Source organism: Herpailurus yagouaroundi, unplaced genomic scaffold (assembly GCF_014898765.1).
Source record: "Herpailurus yagouaroundi ecotype Mexico unplaced genomic scaffold, PumYag 248, whole genome shotgun sequence".
In the NCBI taxonomy this organism is placed as follows: Eukaryota; Metazoa; Chordata; class Mammalia; order Carnivora; family Felidae; genus Herpailurus; species Herpailurus yagouaroundi.
In genome coordinates this window covers 4,551,214-4,565,837 of record NW_024412465.1, presented here as the reverse complement: position 1 = coordinate 4,565,837, position 14,624 = coordinate 4,551,214, and the positions used below count along the sequence as shown (strand labels likewise).

Sequence of the window (14,624 nt, the reverse complement as noted above, 5' to 3'; positions counted from 1 at the left end):
CATCCTTCCATCCATCCATCTACCCATACGTCATGTCTGTCTATCCATCCATCGATCCATCCATCATATCTACGTATCTACCATCTTTCTTTTTATGTATGTTATTTTTATTTAATATATTCATTTATAAATACTTTATGTGCATGTATAATATTTATAAATATATAAAAGAATGTGTGCATATGTACATGTATATAAACCTATTCTTTTATATGTTTATAGGTACTACATATATATATATTATGAATGTGTATATATATCTACATATCTATATATCTATATCTATATCTGAATCAATTTTTTTTTCTTTTTTTTTTTTAACATTTATTTATTTTTGAGACAGAGAGAGACAGAGCATGAATGGGGGAGGGTCAGAGAGAGGGAGACACAGAATCTGAAACAGGCTCCAGGCTCTGAGCTGTCAGCATAGAGCCCGACGCGGGGCTCGAACCCATGGACCGTGAGATCATGACCTGAGCCGAAGTCGGCCGCTTAACCGACTGAGCCACCCAGGCACCCCTCAATGTTTTTTTTCATAAGCTCTACACTCAACTTGAACTCACAACCATGAGATCAAGAGCCACATGCCCTAGTGACTGAGCCACACAGGTGTCCCCAAACACTCGCTCTTTTGTCCATATATATGTATTTCACATGGATGCAAGTTACACATAGATATCACACACATATACAGATAGAAGAATGTGTGCACAAGAACATATTGTTGTGCCTGGGTGGCTCAGTCGGTTAAGCATCCAACTTCAGCTCAGGTCATGATCTCGCAGTTCGTGGGTTCCAGCCCCGCGTCAGGCTCTGTGCTGACAGCTCAGAGCCTGAAGCCTGCTTTGGCTTCTGTGTCTGCTTCTCTTTCTGCCCCTCCTCCACTCAGGCTCTGTGTCTCTGAAAAAATAAATAAACGTTAAAAAAAAAAAGAATGGTCCGCAAAGCCTTAAAAAAAAAAAAGAATAAAAGTTACAGATACACACATCTCATGTATATCTCAATGTGTGTGTGTTTGTATGTGTTTGTGCATAGCTGGTCCTTCGAGTTCATATGAAAATAGTGTCCAGTTTCTTGTTTATGAAGAAGATGATAAACACCACAGATAGAGACAAAAGCAGTGGACAAAAGTCGGTTCTTTATCTGAACTTTGTTCCTGGAGTACTGAGCTGTTTCTGTTATATTTCCTCACATCAGGTGCAGTCCTAGACACTCAGCCCCAACTCCAATAATTGCTGTTGGCATGAGAAAATTAACAAATGCAGGGTGTCTACTATTTCTCTAAAGGGGATTTGGCAGTGGGGGGTTGTGTAGACTACTATCCATGGGTCCTGTTATGGACGGTTTTCTGCCGACTCTGGTCTGCCCTGTCGTTGCTGTGAATGTGGTGTGGTTGTGGGATGCCACACAGTCTTTGAGGAAGATCATCGATGTGGGGCGATAGTCATACAAAGGGGACCAGTCAAGTGGTGTCTTTGGCACCGATAACCTGGGTGCTTAAGATCCAAGGTTCTAGAAAGGAGGAAATGTAACGAGAGCCCGAGACCCATGCTGATGGGAGCCATCCATTTGCTGATGGGCAAGGCTCACAGAGAGGAGCACGCATCCGTCCGTGGTGTTGTCCTTCCATCCCGAGGGTGGGGACCAGCTGCCAGGGCTGGAAACGGGGGATGGCCTGGCAGACTTGGCTTCAGCACAAGCCGGGGAGACTTCTGTCACGGATGGTCCTTTTAACAGGGTTAAAACAGGTTGTCCTCTGGCGACATTGAAGTCTTGTCGGGAATCCAAAAATTTTTTTTCTTAATTTTTTTAATGTTTATTTATTTTTTGAGAGAGAGAGAGAGAGAGAGAATGCGAGCAGGGGAGGGGCAGAGAGAGAGGGAGACACAGAATCTGAAGCAGGCTCCAGGCTCCGAGCTGTCAGCACAGAGCCCAACGCGGGGCTCGAACTCACGGACCGTGAGATCATGACCTGAGCCGAAGTCAGACGCTCAACCGACTGAGCCACCCAGGTGCCCCAATGTTTATTTATTTATTTACTTGAGAGAGACAGAGACAGAGAATGAGCAGGGCACAAGCAGAGGCCTGCATTTTCCTTGATGGGGCTTACTTTAAAAACACTTAGAGCTGACATTTCAATCTCTGGTAACGAGCAGGGCGTTGTCCCAGAAGACTATTGGAAAAACTGTGGTCACTAATGCAGAAACAAAGGAGGCCACCAAAGCTCATCTGGGAGGGTCTCCAGAACCTTCCTCATTGAAAATTTAAGTAGATTTATGGTGAAGGTGTGGCATGCACGCAGAGACACCTGCTTGGAGAATTTGGGGAAGGGATGATTCAAATGAGATTGCACTGCCACATAGACTTCTAGAAATGGCTGCATTGCTCTGTTTCGGGTGTCAGTCATTCACGGACCGAGGGCTACATCTCGCCCACAGTCTGCTTTTATAAATAAACTTTTATCGGTACACAGCCGTATGCATTCATTTGCATGTTGGTACTGTCCATGGTGTTTTCCTGCTACAATGACAGAATTCAGTCTTTCCTGTTCTTTTCTAGAGTTCAGTATTTTCAAACGAGATCCCGTGGCTCATGGAGCCCAAAGCATTGAACTTTTTGGACCTTTCAAGAGACATTTGCCAAAACTGTCTCTATCTGGTGAATTTGGCGGCCTTTTCGACAGACTCTTCATGTGCCCGTGGCTTCAGAGCTTTAAAATCATCACTTGGGAAAATTTACTTTTAATGTGGAAAGCTTGAAACTTGTTTTCTTCCTACTGTTCATTTTTCCTTGGAATAAATCATTATTGTTTTTGAAGTGACAAAGACAAACAAAACAAGAGGTCACTTAAATGTTGGGGAGCCCACGTGTTTTGTTTTCTCTGGCTGATTTCAGGTTTACTCCACCTAAATTGGTGTTTTTTCTAAGAAAGCCTGGCTGAACACTTCACCTAGAATTTTATGTGTTATCTTCACATATTTTGAAAATAATAATTCATTTCTGATTAGCCAGTAGATTCCATTTTTCTGGAAAGATCCCTGGCCATCGTCTGTCTGTGTGTCCTACACTTCTGGCCTCCTCACCTCCTTGCCAGCAGGTGCCTGGCTTCCGATGCTGACCCTTGCCTACTGTTTTTCTCTACCATCTGCCCATTTCGACGTTCACTTTGCTCCTCCTGCTGTTTGCATTTTGACCTGGGATTCCTACCACCGTCTATACGAAATTCGGCATTCACGTACATCCCACTGCGTTTCGCGTCCCTTGCCTGGGGTTGTTGTACTCACCTTATTTCTAGTACCCTCTTGCCCACTCTTGGTTTCCCAGAGCTCAGTGGGCAGCGGAGATGCCCCGAGGCTCCTGAACTCCCACAGCAGCAGGTGCCGAGTCATCCACATTCCCTCTGGTTTAGTCGCCAAGGGGTGGAAGAGAAATTTGAAAGCCAAGTGCTGAGGACCTGAAGGGAGAGGATCGTATGTGTCCATCCACTGTAATAAAGTCCTTTACTAATTCTTTTTGGGATTTATTACATCCCGATGGTTCGCGAAGTGATTGAGTAACCTGGTTAGGCAACGAATCTGAGTCTGAAAATAACCAATAACATGATGGTTTCTGTAAGGTTTAACTTCATCTAGAATCAGAAGAATGTTGTCTCCGAACCCCACTATGTCTCCCTTTCCCGTTGGTGACTTTAGGTTAGCAGCCCTGAATCAGCTGACGTTGGGATGTTGGAAGAGAAGTGAGGACCTCAGATAAGAATGTTTGGCTGCGTGTCAGGAAAAGCGTAAGGCTGAGTTTCAGAAACATGTCGTAGAGCAGGCTTTTTCATTTCTTTTTGCCTACCTCAATTCAAATTGTGATCCTGGACCCGAAGGGCAATTATTTCATGCGTATTTTAAGTCGACATCTGGGCCATTTGGGAAATTCCCAAGCCATGTTGACAATACTCAACAATACATTTTCTATATAACATGAAATTGGTCGTATCACACCACCATGTCACAGTTTGCTTATGCTACATTCATATTGTAGGAGGAATTTTTTCCTCAAATGCACCTTTTTTTTTTTCCCCAAAAGCTTCCACCCACGTCTTTACACCTGCAATGAGATGCCTTCATAATGCCTTGGGCCAACGCGAGGAGTGATGGCGGCTGTGACATCAACTAAAGGCTGGGTCCTGCTAGGGTTCATTGCATGAGGGAATGAGAAACTATTTATTTCATCATCGCGTAAGCTTATTTTCTTAAATAAGCTTCTTTAAGTAGGAGCTCTCCTTCTCTGACAATACAGCATGAAAGCGCTTGTGTTCCTTAACTTTGTTCAAATTTGTCCAGTGCTATATGTTTCCTCCTACTCACAGCGATGGTCTTCCTAAGTGTTCTTGCACCTGGTTAAAAGTTTCACATCCCTACCTTTGACCTGTTGGTCTTAAGAACCAAAGTAACAGTAGGAGCCTGGGTCTGCAAAGTTGAATCAACTTCCACATTTCCTTCCAAAAGAGCCGTAGAGTTCAGACTGGGTCCTGGTCAGGAACACATGACATGCCCCTCCCCGGTTCATGCTCTGTCTCTCTCTGTCTCAAAAATAAATAAACGTTAAAAAAAAAAAATAAATAAAAGGAACCGGTTGCAAGGGTGTGGGAAGGATGTAGGGAACCCCGAGGCAAGAGTGCAGGAAAGTGAGTCACAAAGCAGCAGGGGGGAAGAAGACCGACCACACTCTTGAGGCTTGGGTGGGGTGCGTGGGAAAGGACACTCGACCGGGAGGGACGGGACTAATTTCCCCCTTCTTTCTCGCTCCTGCCTTCTGCTGGTGTCTCCCAGCCTTCTGACCAACTGGAAACAAGAGCTAAGGGAACACTTTGATCCAAGGAACTGTCCGGGAGCTTGGAGCAGAGTGGAGACAGACGAACTGAGTCCCCATGGATGATGAGGGCACGCGGGAGACACCCAGCAAAGATGGTTAGACCTTTTCTTTCACATAGATGTTTGATTTTCATTTGTTTGTGCCTTCACTCGTTTTCGCCTGTGTGTGTCGGAGCAATCTCATCGTTGAGCGAGGGCTCAGAAGTCAAAACAATTATTGATTTATTTTTTGAATTATTATTTTTTTTTAATTTTTTTTTCAACGTTTATTTATTTTTTTTTTGGGACAGAGAGAGACAGAGCATGAACGGGGGAGGGGCAGAGAGAGAGGGAGACACAGAATCGGAAACAGGCTCCAGGCTCCGAGCCATCAGCCCAGAGCCTGACGCGGGGCTCGAACTCATGGACCACGAGATCGTGACCTGGCTGAAGTCGGACGCTTAACCGACTGCGCCACCCAGGCGCCCCTTGAATTATTTTTTAAACTAATCTCTGTGCTCAGCATGGGGCTCGAACGCACGACCCCCAGATGAAGAGGCACACCCTCTACTGACGGAGCCAGCCAGACACTGCTCAGGAGTCCAAATTGTATGCACCATTGTGGAAAGGGTGAATAGCATCAATGGATTCGATGACTATGGTTAACTTGGATGAAACCAGTTAACTACAATATCACGCGATGTTATTATTCTTTTCTTCAATTCTGCAGAGATGCACCACATGTCACACTTGGTGTTTTACCTGTCACTCTGTGTAGAACGACTTAAAACATTTCTTTGAATCCACCTCGTGTTGGATACGGACGGCTTTTTCATTTGGAGAAGCATCTTCTCATGCACAGGTATCCAGTGAGAGGCCATTCACAGGTGGCTCATTTTGTCCGTGTTGCCGATTTAAAGAAATATCAATTTCTTTCCTAGACTAGATTTCCCTTTTCTCTCATAGAATAATACATGCCATCCCTTGAAAGACGAACTTTCGTGATGCTATTATCTGAAGCCAATCACAGATCAATGGAAGACAGCCAATGTTTTTAATAACAACTACATCCCTTAATGATGCAATTTCACACTGAGATTTCCGATCTCAATAGTTATGGCAATGAAGAAGTACCTCGAATCATTTTAAAGGCTGGCAGGATGTACTTTTTCGTAGCTGAGTGGAAAGAGACAACGCTTTAGAGCTGGAGGCATCCTTCAATATTATGACAGCCGGACTCTGAGAATGTACATTTCGTGAAAATGTTACCCCACCCCCTGACAAAGTGCTGTGTGGTCTAGCGGTTTGGGGAGCCAGTCTGTTGCACTTCCCTCTTGGAGAGCCCCAACCCCCTCAGGCGGTTTATTATCGAGGGAAATGCTATACGTAAGGTGGAGGCTTTTGGAAGTCCCATAGAAAACACCGTCTTTCCCACTTGCAGAATGGGGATAAGATATGGATATTTCAGGACTGTAAGTCATGTGAAGCCAGGCGGCTCAGGATGTCAGCGTTCACCTGGGATCCTCTGTGTGTTAATTTCAGGAGTAGAAAAAAGAGAGAGAAACACTGTTGTGTTGAGTGTAAACACATCAACGTCCATCATTGTGCTAACCATGTAGTGTTTCTGAGTAGTATTCCCTTTACACTGAATGAAACAGAAAGATGGTAAGCAAGGATCCCAGCTCCTTGATTATTTCGGGGACAAAAAACATTGTCTAGCGTTGCATGGGATGTTAGTACGTATCCGGTAATTAGTGAATGTGGGACTAAGCATAGACTCCGCCCGGGTCTACAAATGTTCACCAATTCTTCACCATAAGCTACTTTTTGTAGAAACAGAATGGTAGGATTCTTTTCTTCTCTTATTAAGTCATATGTTAACCTTGACTCCAGCTCCAGGGAAAATGTTCTTAGAATTTTAAAATTTCAAGTGTCTCTCCCACGGCACACATTTTGGAGAAAGTTTTCTAGGTAATAAAACAAAATATATGAATGTGTCACCCAATGTGTATTTGAACATTTGTTTCTGTGGGCTAAAGTCTCCAAAGATACATATCTCTTAATGGCTTCTACTCGAGGGTGTTTTACGCAGAACTGAAGGAATAATTTAGCTCTCTGAAAAGCACCATTTGGTGGAAGGTTAGCTTTCCTCAATGCCCTTTGAGAGAGGAGTCAAGATGAGGGTTTGGAAGAGGTGACAATGGGATCGTTTCTACAAAGTGGTCCGGGGCCAGAGTGATGGGTCTTCGTGCAATGTTGGTGAGAGAAGGTTCTCCAATGGAACCATCATCTTGGGGTAAATGCAAAATACTAAGTTGATGTGGTGTTTTAAGTCCAATCCAAATGCAAATGCTATCTCTGTAGTCATTGTATTTTTTTTTTAGGTTTTAAAAGTTTTTGTTCCTCTTGTTAAAATAAAATTGTATATATTTAAGGCGTTCCACGTGTTTTCATAGACGTATACGTCATGAAATGATTACGGTCAAGAAATTAACACACCCATCTACCCACGTAGTTATCATTTTCACGTGTGTGATGAGCGCCCCTCGGATCTATTTCCCTGGCAGATTTCCAATATTCAGTGCAGTTTAATTAATTATGGGCACCATGCTGTCCATTAAATCTTCGGACCTTATGTGTCCTACGCGGGTGAAACATGGTATCCTTTACCAACGTCACCCGTTTCCCGTAGCCTCAGCTCCTGACAACTGCCATGCTGCCCTCTGCTTCTATGTGTCCAACGTTTTTAGATTCCACATGTAAGTGGCACCTGTGTGTGGCTTATTCCTCTTAACATAACACCTTCTAGGTTCATCCCTGTTGTTGGAAATGGCAGGACTTCCTTCTTGTTCTGAGGCTGAATAGCAATATTCTGCTGTGTATTTAGACCACAATTTCTTGATCCATTCACCTGTCAGTAGACACGTTGCTTTCGTAGCGTGGCCGTTGTGAATAATGGGGCAGCGAGCTTAGGGGTGCAGATTTCCCTCTGAGGTCCATATTTCACTTCTGTTGGGTATACACCCGGCATTCTTCATTTAAAAGGAGGGGCTGAAGTTAGGGGAACCATGCCAAGGGAGACTAACCCAGTCTGCAGACTCCGTCGGCTCACCGGGGGAGTGAGTGTGCTCAGGGGGCCATACTGGTGACCGTTCTTGATGTGTCATCCCAAATGTCCTCGCAGACAAGGCCAAGGCAAATCCATCATGTTCAAGATGACACTTCATACGGGAAAAGCAATTTGATGTGCCTCGGTATTCTAAAAGAGGTCACGTATTGTTTCCCTGAGAATTTGTTCCCTCCGGGTGGTCTGTTTCGGTCTATCTCACCAGACACACGGACGGCAGAGTCATTATCTGGACAGTGGCTGCTGCTCATTGTGGTTGGTTTGAACATGACTGTGATTCCAGAAGCCAGACACCAAATAGGATATTAACCTACTTCGGAGGAAAGCACCCTGAAAGCGTGGTTCTCAGGCTTTACTGTGTGCCTGAAACGCCCAGGGGGCTTGTGAAAATACAGGCTTTGATTCTATGGGTCCAGAGATTGGCGTCTGTCCTGAGGGTTTGTATCTGGAACAAGTTCCCAGGGGTGTTCATGCTGCTGGCCCAACGACCCCCTTGGAAAACCACTGCCTTAGAAGGTCTCGTGATTCTTTTTTTTTTTTTTAATTTTTTTTTAACGTTTTATTTTATTTTTGAGACAGAGAGAGATAGAGTATGAACAGGGGAGGGGCAGAGAAAGAGGGAGACACAGAATCTGAAATGGGCTTCAGGCTCTGAGCTGTCAGTGCAGAGCCTGATGCAGGGGTTGAGGTCACGAACTGTGAGATCATGACCTGAGCCGAAGTCGGACGCTTAACCAACTGAGCCACCCAGGCGCCCCTCGTGATTCTTTTTTAACCACTGTGATCGTGGTATAAAATGAGCTAACAAGTGGGTATATTTTCTCGCCCCAAACCGAAAACATATTCTACTGAGGTAGACAGGTTTTTCCGAACAGCAGTCTTTCGTTATCCTGTCGAGTGCCACGTGCTCAAGGATTTCGCATTTGAGCTGCTGGGTCTGCAAAGGAGAGTTTCGTCCTGTTACATGTCCGACCGAGAGAATGATAAGTCCCCAGTCTGAGCCTGAGGGGTCGTCTTCCACTGGCAACTTAAGTGCGTCCTTGGAGGGAGAAACTGGAAGCTTCCCCTGTGTTTATCTGAAGGAACGGAAATAGATTTGAGCGAGTGGAGCCCGTTTGGAATACGAGGCTCAGAAGGCCACTGTTTCCTGGAGGTTAGAAGGGAAGCAACGGACAGAAGCAGGGAATGAGAGGAAATAAAAGGCCCGATCCCCAAGCACTGTTTGAGCGTTGGCTTTTCCCAGAGGAGCTCGGCCATGAAAACTATGGTTCTCCTCTTTATGCGAAGGGCCTCCTGACTTGGGAATTAAAGTTTGCTCCTTGTGGGAGCGTGTGCGATTCAATACGTCCCTTTGGATGCTTGGGTAAATGAGGTTTCTCTGCATCTCACGCTGCTGTGTAGACCTCGAGCGTGACAAAACATGGCGTGCACTTGGCTTGGGGAATAGAATCTTCCGGTACTGGGACCTGAAATGCATCTCTTCATCCCAAACCCATCGCCTGGTCGCCTCCTTTCTTTCCTGCTCCTGGTACGTTGGTGCCTTGCTTTGCTTTGAGAATGGCTTTCCATGCCCACTTCCAGCCACCGGGAGTGATGTCGGGGTGGTGCTTTACAGGAGGGGGAAATAGAAAACCACCATTTTCAGCCGCTACCGGGAATAATGCTTCTGCCTAAGTCCAAAGGCGTGTTTCTATGAAATATTTATTAATGCGATGTTGTGATGTTGCAAACACGGGCCCACCCCGGAGAGCATATATTTATAGATGAGGGCGCTTTGCCTTTGTGTGATGAAGTATTTAGTTCTATAATTTGATTTAATGTTTTATTTGCAAGTTCAAAAACTCCACGTAATCGCTCTTGCGTCTTGCTTCTGAATTATTGAAAAGGCTATAAAGTTGAGTGTGTCTCAAGTGACCAATTCTCCAAACTCCTTGAGAAACATCTTTTTTTTTTTTTTTTTAATCTTCAGGGCAAAGTATTTTGCATTTTCACATACTACAGTTTTCAAGTTTATTGGGTACTGTGCTAGTTTCCTAGGACCGTCATAGCAAATTAACACACATTTGGATGGCTTAAAACTACCATAACAACAAAAAAAAATATTCTCTCAGAGTCCTGGGGAGCAGAAGTCTGAAATTAAGTTGTCACGGGGCCACGTTGGCTTCAGAAGGCTTTAGGGGAGGGTCCTTCTCTCCTCTTCCCACTTGTGGTGTTGCTGGCATTGCGTGGTATTCTTTGATTGTGGAGATACCACTCCAACGTCTGCCTCTGTGTGCACACTGACTTTGCTCTGGGTGAATCTCTCTTCCCCTTCTACGAGGGCACCACTCATGGGGTCCACAGGTCCATCTGGCCCAGAAGAACCTCATTGTAATTCAATTACATCTGCAAAGAACCTATTTCTTTTTTTTTTTAATTTTTAAATGTTTATTTATTTTAGAGCAAGAGACAGAGCTTGAACAAGGGAAGGGCAGAGAGAGACAGAGAGAGAAATACAGAATGTGAGCTGTCAGCACAGAGCCTCACGTGGGGCTTGAACTCACGAACCGCGAGATCATGACCTGAGCCGAAGTCGGACGCTCAACCGACGGAGCCACCAGGAGCCCAAAGACCCTATTTCTAAATGGGGTCACATTTGGAATTGCCAGAGAGTAAGCCTTCTACCTATATTTTGGGGGAGCCAAATTCGATCCACGACAGATACTATTTTCCATTTCTTTAGATGAAATTATGTTGAAATCTGAGAATATCAAGTATTTGACCTGAATCTACTGAATGTACAGTAATTCACCCTTATCTGTGGTTTTGCGCTCTGTGGTTTCAGTTACCCACGGTCAAGCGTGGTCTGGAAGCAGATAATCCTCCTGACGGATCATCAGATGGTCAGTAGTTGGTTAAGCCTATGTCACAACGCCTACGTCACTCCCCTCCCTTCGTCCCATCATCACATGGGCATCTTGCCAACTCACATCTTCCCAGGGAGAAGGGCGAGTACAGGACAGTAAGATATTTTGAGCGAGCGAAAGAGAGAGAGAAACCACATGTGCACATGTAACTTTTCTGGAAGTATATCGTTATAATTATTGTATTTTACCTTCAGTTATTGTTGGTAGTATCTTAACTGAGCTTAATTTACAAATTAGTCTTTATCGTAAAAACATGTGTATAAATACATAGCCTACAGAGGCTTCGGTACTGTCTGGTTTCAGGCATTTGCTGGGGCATCTCGGAATGTATTCTCCACAGATAAGGGGTGGGGAGTCCTGTGCTCTGAATGATAGAATCATGGCAGGTGCCATGGATGGAACAGAGAGCTCATGGTGCATCCCCAAACTAAGATGTACTCACTTGTACATGAGTCCTTCGTTAAGAAGTAATCGGACCGACGGGGCGCCTGGCTGGGCCAGTCAGTTAGGTGTCCCACTCTTGATTTCAGCTATGGTCATGATGTCATGGCTCCTGGGTTCGAGCCCCACATTGGGCTCCATGCTGACAGCATGGAGTCAGCTTAAGATTCTCCCTCTCCTTCCCCCCTCCCCACTCTGTCCCTCCTCTGCGTGCACTGTCTCTCTCTGTCTCAAAGTAAATAACTAAACCCAAGGAAAAAGCAATTAGACTACATCAAATATGGAAGGTACAGAAATAATGTGGCGGAGGCTGACTCATGTGAACTGAGGGCAGAAACAATTGATGCAAACCAAAGAAAAGGCCATTTTAAGGAGTTGATGCTGGAGCCTGCACCTTGTAGAGTCAACGGAGAGAAGTATGTGAGAGAAATCGTGGAAGAAATGCACAGATCAGCTGGAGGAGACAGAGGGCTTGGCGAAAGTCCCACGGAAAGCAGTGGTGGAAAGTGGGGTGAATCCACAGAGGCGAACCTCAACGCTAGTGGAATGCACCGTAAAGTGATAGTCGGGAAATGCGATCAAGACAAGGGGGTTTAAATAGCGAGGAAAGGAGGTCAGAGGGTCTAGGATTGCTGGGAACAGGAAGGGCAGGGTTTTAATGGGAGGAGTCCGAAGGATCTTAGTGCACCAATGGTCCATGGATCCTTTCCCTCAAAGACTGGACGGGTCTTTGGAGAAATTCCTGTAAGGAGAAGCTGAACGTTTGCCGGGACCATCGATGACTTGTCTTGAAGAGAGGAACAGGAATGGGGGAAAACACAGAGCCGTGGCGGACAGTAGGGCATGTTTGCATTTCTCCACGTCCGCGGGGAGCGGGACGCTCAATGGCTGGGTCCTCAGGAAGTTCACAGGGATGCTTTCTGTGGCCCCAATCCACCCCGTCTGGAAAGAGGGCCCCTGTGGATTCTCCAGAGCTGGGGTTCTTAGTGCAAAAAGGACAAGAGAAGTGGGTCCTCTCTGAGACTCACCCAGGGAGCATACGTGAAATGTATCTGCCACAGCTCCTTTTCCATTAAGCTCGGAGAATATTTACCGACAGCACAATACATATAAAAATCAATAAAGTGCTCCTGTGAAGGAGACTTTATCTATTTATTATCCACTTGCTTTTTGAAGACCTTCTTTATCTCTACGATCTCTCCCTGGTGTTGAGGGTGGCTGGTCTCGGCTAAATGGATGAAAAATCATTTCTTTTGACGTGCACTTTCCTTTTCGATGTAGAGGAAATTAAATTTCTCCCAGGAAGAAGCCGTGATAGATCAAAACGGCCTTCAACGGAGTGCATCTCTGTAATTGCTGACAGAGAGCTGTCTGTACAATTATGTGTCCTGAGTAACTAATGATTTCGGTTTCCTTGTTCCGCTGAAAAATAGAGTGGTGTTGGTGGGAACCAGAGACTATAACGTGGAGACGCATTTGCAACGAAACTTTAAACCATCGATCTGTTGCACGTGGGTTCCTGACCGAGATGAAGTATCGTTGTTTTCCAAATCTGCTTTCTCTGCCCTTAAGAGGTCAACACAGGGACCCAGGGAGGGGGAGCTCCATTTCTCCAACTCAGATGGGGTGTCAGTTAAGAGGAGATTCCCCTGACGGGGGCGCCTGGGTGGCTCAGTGGGTAAAGCTTCTGACTTTGGCTCAGGTCATGATCTCGCAGTTCCTCCATCCAGTTAGAGGCTTACCTAGCTAACGGGGGTGGGGGAGCGAGGGAACGGGAAGGAAAAAACTTCTAGAAGATGTGGATGTGGTGATACAGGTGATGTCTTAAGTTTTTCTCCTTTTGTTAATTTGTTTTGGGGTATGTGAAAATGCTCGGCCTTGGGCGTTCTTTTGTGAATAGGTGGTCAGTAAGGACTAGGTTACAACTGTGGTGTGCTGGACCCAATCTAAGATGGTCCCTAAGATTCTCACCCCTTGGTGCATATACCAGGCGAAAAGACTTTGCAGGTGGAACGACAGCTTTTTTTTTTTTTTTCAATAGATGAAATTTATTGTCAAATTGGTTTCCATACAACACCCAGTGCTCATCCCAAAAGGTGTGGAACGACAGCTTTCAAATCGGGTGACTTTCTGTTGATCAACAAGGAGGTGGGCCTGACCTAATCAGGCGAAGCCTTTGGAAGACCTTGTGCATGTTGACAATGGGAGAAGTGACATTTGAGGCGACAGAGACATTCTGTCTGACTTAATGGAATATTCCAGATCAGAATGCCTACTTGGAGAACCCAGCTGGCTGTGTGGACAAGCGTGTGCAATGCCGACCTCCTCTTGCACGGCCCTCGCATGGCATGTATACTGGGGATTGGGCGTATCTGTGAAGACGCGACTTCAGTGACACAGCATCCATTCTGTGTGCCCTGTGCCCCCAAGGTGATGGGAAGGTGACAAGACTGTCAGAAGGGACGCCCTGGGTTACGAGTTCCCACAACCCAGCCCTGCCAACTGTTTACTTTTCTTCTTGAAATCGCTAAGCAGTTGCCCGACCTTTCCCCGAATCTGGTTCGCGGTCGGGAGCACTGAACTATGGTTCACCGTGATCTACGTGAGTAGTTCCGACCCTGGAAATGCCCGAAGGTGATTGGAATCACCTTCTACTCACACCAGGAGGTAGAGAATAAAGCTATTCTCACAGTCAGTATTGATGTACCATTTTCTTTTTTTTTTTATTTATTTTTTAACATTTATTTATTTTTGAGACAGAGAGAGAGAGAGAGAGCATGAACAGAGGAGGGTCAGAAGAAGAGGGAGACATAGAATCGGAAACAGGCTCCAGGCTCCAAGCTGTCAGCACAGAGCCCGACGTGGGGCTCGAACCCAGGACCGCGAGATCATGACCTGAGCCGAAGTCGGACGCTCAACCGACTGAGCCACCCCAGCGCCCCTGATATTCGTTCTTCTCCCAGCTCTTCCGAACTTGCTCCTGATGTACCATTTTCATGAACACTTGTAGGAATAGTGAGTTTGCCTGTGGGTCATTCTCTCTGCGGTGCGTGTGGGCCACGGGACATTTGCCTGCTTACGAGTTTCAGTGACCCAAGCATTACTCCTAACGCGTTTGGTCCACACTGATGTGCACGGGTGTCTTTCCTTCATTTTCTTAGCAAGCCTGCATCATTCTGGTGCCTTACTTCCAAAAGCATCCCTTCCCTTAGCAACGTACAGGCTTCCCTTAGCAACGCGGCTTTGACGTCATTGCTGGTCTTATTTGGAAAGCTGAGCTGTCCCGAAGGTCCCTAGACAGCCTCAGGA

General features: G+C 45.7%; 1 long non-coding RNA gene across 1 annotated transcript in view; it reads right to left on the bottom strand.

Moving 5' to 3' along the window:
• The window catches only part of LOC121020189 (uncharacterized), a 27,904-nt gene extending 15,936 nt beyond the window's left edge, over positions 1 to 11,968 (bottom strand). Inside the window, exon 1 of the long non-coding RNA XR_005786006.1 lies at positions 11,956 to 11,968. This is a non-coding gene — a long non-coding RNA (uncharacterized LOC121020189). The remainder of the gene's footprint in view (positions 1 to 11,955) is intronic.
• Positions 11,969 to 14,624: the final 2,656 nt, after the last annotated feature.